The 6,063-nt window shown below is 36.4% G+C and overlaps 1 non-coding gene across 1 annotated transcript; it reads left to right on the forward strand.

Moving 5' to 3' along the window:
• Positions 1-5,749: 5,749 nt before the first annotated feature.
• On the forward strand, positions 5,750-5,821 carry TRNAA-AGC (transfer RNA alanine (anticodon AGC)). Its single transcript has one exon. It is a non-coding gene; the product is annotated as a tRNA-Ala (tRNA).
• Positions 5,822-6,063: the final 242 nt, after the last annotated feature.

Consider the following 6,063-nt stretch of genomic DNA (forward strand, 5'->3'; position numbering starts at 1 on the left):
AGGTTGTCCACTCTCACCACTATTATTCAACATAGTTTTGGAAGTTTTAACCACAGCAAGAAGAGAAGAAAAAGAAATAAAAGGAATCTAAATCGGAAAAGAAGAAGTAAAACTGTCACTGTTTGTAGATGACAGGATACTATACATGGAGAATCCTAAAGATGCTACCAGAAAACTACTAGAGCTAATCAATGAATTTGGTAAAGTAGCAGGATACAAAATTAATGCACAGAAATATCTTGCATTCCTATACACTAATGATGAAAAATCTGAAAGAGAAATTAAGGAAACCCTTCTATTTACCACTGCAACCAAAAGAATAAAATACCTAGGAATAAACCTACCTAAGGAGACAAAAGACTTGTACTCAGAAAACTATAAGACACTGATGAAAGAAATTAAAGATGATACAAATACATGGAGAGATAGACCATGTTCTTGGATTGGAAGAATCAACATTGTGAAAATGAATATATTACCCAAAGCAATCTACAGATTCAATGCAATCCCTATCAAACTACCAATGGCATTTTTCAAAGAACTAGAACAAAAAATTTCACAATTTGTATGGAAACATAAAAGAACCCGAATAGCCGAAGCAATCTTGAGAAAGAATAACGGAGCTGGACAAATCAGGCTCCCTGAGTTTAGACTATACTACAAAGCTACAGTAATGAAGACAGTATGGTACTGGCGCAAAAACAGAAATATAGATCAATGGAACAGGATAGAAAGCCCAGAAATAAACCCACACACTTATGGTCACCTTACCTTTGATAAAGGAGGCAAGAGTGTACAATGGAGAAAAGACAGCCTCTTCAATAAGTGGTGCTGGGAAAACTGGACAGCTACATGTAAAAGAATGAAATTAGAACACTCTCTAACACCATACACAAAAATAAACTCAAAATGGATTAAAGACCTAAATGTAAGGCCAGACACTATCAAACTCTTAGAGGAAAACATAGGCAGAACACTCCATGACATAAACCACAGCAAGACCCCTTCTGACCCACCTCCTAGAGAAATGGAAATAAAAACAAAAATAAACAAATGGGACCTAATGAAACTTAAAATCTTTTGCACAGCAAAGGAAACCATAAACAAGATGAAAAGGCATCCCTCAGAATGGGAGAAAATATTTGCAAATGAAGCAAGTGACAAAGGATTAATCTCCAAAATATACAAGCAGCTCATGCAGCTCAATATAAAAAAAAAACAAACAACCCAATCCAGAAATGGTTAGAAGATCTAAAGAGATATTTCTCCAAAGAAGATATACAGATTGCCAACAAACACATGAAAGGATGCTCAACATCATTAATCATTAGAGAAATGCAAATCAAAACTACAATGAGGTATCACCTCACACCAGTCAGAATGGCCATCATCAAAAAAATCTACAAACAATAAATGCTGGAGAGGGTGTGGAGAAAAGGGGACCTGCTTGCACTGCTCGTGGGAATGTAAATTGATACAGCCACTATGGAGAACAGTATGGAGGTTCCTCAAAAAGCTAAAAATAGAACTACCATATGACCCAGAAATCCCACTACTGGGCATATACCTTGAGAAAACCATAATTCAAAAAGAGTTGTGTACTACAACATTCAGTGTAGCTCTACTTACAATAGCCAGGACATGGAAGCAACCTAAATATCCATCAACAGATGCATGGATAAAGAAGATGTGGCACATATATGCAATGGAATATTACTCAGCGATAAAAAGAAATGTAATTGAGTTATTTGTAGCTAGGTGGATGGACCTGGAGAGTGTCATACAGAGTGAAGTAAGTCAGAAAGAGAAAAACAAATACCGTATGCTAACACATATATATATGGAATCTAAAAAAAAAAAAAAAAAAAAAAAGATTCTGAAGAACCTAGAGGCAGAACAGGAATAAAGACACAGACATAGAGAATGGACTTGAGGACATGGGGAGGAGGAAGGGTAAGCTGGGATGAAGTGAGAGAGTAGCACTGACATGTATATACTACCAAATGTAAACTAGATAGCTAGTGGGAAGCAGCCGTATAGCACAGGGAGATCAGCTCAGTGCTTTGTGTCCACCTAGAGGGTTGGGTTAGGGAGGGTGGGAGGGAGATGCAACAGGGAGGGGATATGGGGATATATGTATATGTATAGCTGATTCAGTTTGTTACACAGCAGAAACTAACACAACACTGTAAAGCAATTATACTCCAATAAAGATGTAAAAATAAATAAGTAAAGCTTAAAATATGATGATTTGAGAAAAAAAATAAAATAGTGATTGGCAGTTGTAGGACATTAGTGGTAATCTACTCATTAACTACGGATGTTACCATGGACACCAGTGCAGTACAGAAAATCATGAGTGGGAGAAAAAAAATTATGAGAACCAAGAATAGTATCTTTATATAAAGTATGTATTTCTGAAAGATAATTATTTACTTGCAATTTTCTGAGTTTTTCTTTTGTTTCAGTCTCTGATCTTTTTAAATGTCAAAGTCCCTCCTAGCAGAAGCAGAAAAAGAGCTTGACAGAAGCAATATTAACAGCTATTTGCATTCTACCCTATTTTGATCCTTTCTTTTCGTCAATTTGTAAAAACCTCTAATGTATACAGAACTGATTAGAAGACACACGTGCTGTCCTTTAGAATAACCAGTCTTACAAATGGTATACTCCTTCAATGTTGTGTATTGTTTGTTTTAGTGCAAACACAAATACTGTAATCTTGCTTTTGGAGAAATGATATCAACCAGTCAGTCAGCTCTATTGTTAAATATTTCATTTATACATTTATATTTTCATTTATTTCATAGATTAATGTTATAAAATGATAATGAAATTTTGAAATAAATGTATATACGTCTAATGTCATGGTACAAGTTTGCTATTGTGTTCAGAGACACGAATGGGAAATTTGTCATGATTTTGTTCTGGGCATGATATTTACATGCAATGGAAGACAAGACCATCAAGCAGAGAAAGAAAAACTGGAAGATTGGTAGAGCAGAACATATATCAGTCAGGGTACAATCAGGGAAGAAGAACCAGTAGGTGAGAGTGTGAGTGAGTGTGTGCCCATATGGATTTGTTTTGGGGGATTGGCTTACACAATTGTGGGGGCTTATTAAGCATCTCTGTAAGACCAGTGTCTCCTCATAGAATGCTAGATCTTGAAGTTAGCAAGGCAGGCAATCAAAAGGAGTATGGAGGCAAATGGAGAAGACCAAAAGCAGGATAGAATCCATACACATGAGCTGGAAACCCACACGGATGGGCTGAGTCCATGTCCTGTTGGCTCTGCCCTTGGCGATGAACACAGAAGTCATCCCCTTTGTCATGAAGCTAAGACATGTAGCACAGGAGGCAGAGAGCTAAAGGAGGTTCCAAGAAAAGGTGAAGCAATGGTAGATTCAGCTACTTTTCACGCCAACAAGGTGAGTCAGCAGATCTGCAACAATGCGTATGAACTACACAGTGTTGCTGCTTACTTTCTGCCTTCCAAGTGGCGCAAGGGTATCCCTTGTGGCTGAGTCTTTTCCTCAGTTGTCCTTTGCAGGTATGGTTAAAAGTTTCTCCTCTGTATTCTCTTTATAGCCCTTATTTTGTCTTTAAAAAAATTTTTTATTGGTGTATAGTTGATTTACAATGTTGTGCTAGTTTCAGGTATACAGCAAAGTGACTCAGTTATACATATACTACATATATCCACTCTTTTTTCAATTCTTTTCCCATAAAGGTCATAACAGAGTATTGAGTAGAGTTCCCTGTGCTATACAGCAGATCCTTATTAGTTATCTATTTTATATATAGTAGTGTGTACATGTCAGTCCCAATCTCCCAATTTATTCTTCCCCCACCCTTACCCCCTGGTAACCGTAAGTTTGTTTTCTACATCTGTAACTCTATTTCTATTTTGTAGATAAGTTCATTTGTACCCTTTTTTTTTTAGTTCCCACATATGAGTGATATATTTGTCTTTCTCTGTCTGACTTACTTCACTTAGTATGACAATCTCTAGGTCTATCCATGTTGCTGCAAATGGCATTATTTTGTTCTTCTCTATGGCTGAGTAATATTCAATTGTGTATATGTACCACATCTTCTTTATCCATTCCTCTGTTTATAGTGCTTTGCAAATTAAAATAATAGTTATCATGAACTGAACATTTGCTATATGTTCAATATATCAGGCATATATGTTGTCTCATTTAATCCTCAAATACTTCTTGTGAGGTAAAGTACATTAATAACCCGATTTTTCAAAATGAAGAAACCAAGACTTTAAAAGGTTAATAAATGTACATGAGGCTATAACGCTAAACTATTGACAGGATGGAAACACAGATCTTCGTGTCTAGGGTCATTCTCACACTCTGAAATTCCACACCATGCTTGGCTTTATTATACCACACATGTGAGTAAACTCTGATTATTTCTATCTATATGTGTCTATTTTTTTCCAACACACTGGAAACTCCTTAAAGGCAACAGAATGTCTTACTTTTTTCTCTTCTCATGTCAATTTGTATTTCCTCTTATACTTTTATCATTCTATAGCCAGATTGTTTTTTCATTGTAAAAACAGAATAAAATCTAATTTTAAGGTAACCTCCGTAAATTAGGATAAAATGCTTTTTTATGGCAGTAACTTTTGGGCAGATAATTATGACTATAAAAGCTTCAAGAAGATTCCAGAAGCTTAACAGATTTTTTAATTGCCTAAAAACGTTCATCAGTTCTTTGGAGTGATAAACTACCATCGTGCTCTTGTACATAAAATTTCAGCATCCTCATATTTGATAATGAGTGGCCCACGGCTACCAGCATAATCACTGGGAGAAGTGACTGCTGTCGGGCACCAGAGAAGTGCTAACAAGAAGGTCATTTCCCTTCACCCTGAAAACAACAGCACAAAGAAAATGGATGCTTTGGTGATGACAAGATGATAAAGAAATAAAATTAAAAGGAAATCAGTAAGAGAAAAATATTGAATGAGGAAAGTAACACCAAAATCAAAACAGGTCCCCATATGAGGAAAGGGATCTTCATTATGAGAGAAGAATTTGCTGACAGCCTCCTGAGTGCATTAAGCCCATTATTGAAAGAGGTGTCATTGGACTAATTAGTCATAGGACTAATTTTCAAACAGAGCATTTATTAGCATTGGCTAGAGAAAATTACTGAAAATAGAAAACATTTAAAAAAATGGTTCTATAGGAAAGCAGAGGATTTTTAACACTGATTCTTGACTTGCACCTTTTAAAAGTATTAAATGTGTGATTCCAAATGTATTTTGAGCTCTTCTTAAAAGGCAGGCAGAACTCTGCTAGCTTCTGGGCATACAGTGATGAATCAGTAAAGGTCCCTCACCTTACAGAGACGACAGTATAACAGGGACACACACAAGAATGAGGTGATCACACGTCAGGGTGAGAAGTGCAACCACAGGACAAGACACAGAAAGGGAACCAGACCAAGTGTTAAGACTTCAGAGCAGCCTTTCCAGAGGTTATGTGACATGAAGGATGGGTAGAATTTAAAGAAAAGAGCTTAAGAACAGGAAAGAATATTCAAAGCAAGAAAACAGTGTACAAAATGATAGTAAGTGAGAAAACATGGCATATTCTGGCAACAGCAGTCCCTACCAACCGAAAGTTTACATTTTAGAAATGTACTGTGAATAGCAAACCATGGTTGGCATAGGCAAGGTCTCACTAAAAGGCCCAAATCAGGTACAATAGATGAGGGAGGAGGGGGTGTAGCTCAGTGGTAGAGCACATGCTCAGCATGCATGAGGCCCTGGGTTCAATTTCCAGCACCTCCATTTTTGATTGATTAAAAAAACAAACAAAAAAAAACCTTAAAGGCCTTGGCTGTGCAGTAGAAATTAACACAACATTGTTTATCAACCGTACTTCAATTAAAAAGATGAGGAAATCTATCTATGCTTTAGAAGATTTCTTCTAAAAGCAAGCAGTGAACTGGAATTAAGCCTCTACTCCAGTGTTGCTTGAATATTCAGTTTATCTGGACATATTTTCACGTTGTTATGTTTCTCATAAGCTA

Source organism: Balaenoptera acutorostrata, chromosome 13, assembly GCF_949987535.1.
Source record: "Balaenoptera acutorostrata chromosome 13, mBalAcu1.1, whole genome shotgun sequence".
Taxonomy (NCBI): domain Eukaryota; kingdom Metazoa; phylum Chordata; class Mammalia; order Artiodactyla; family Balaenopteridae; genus Balaenoptera; species Balaenoptera acutorostrata.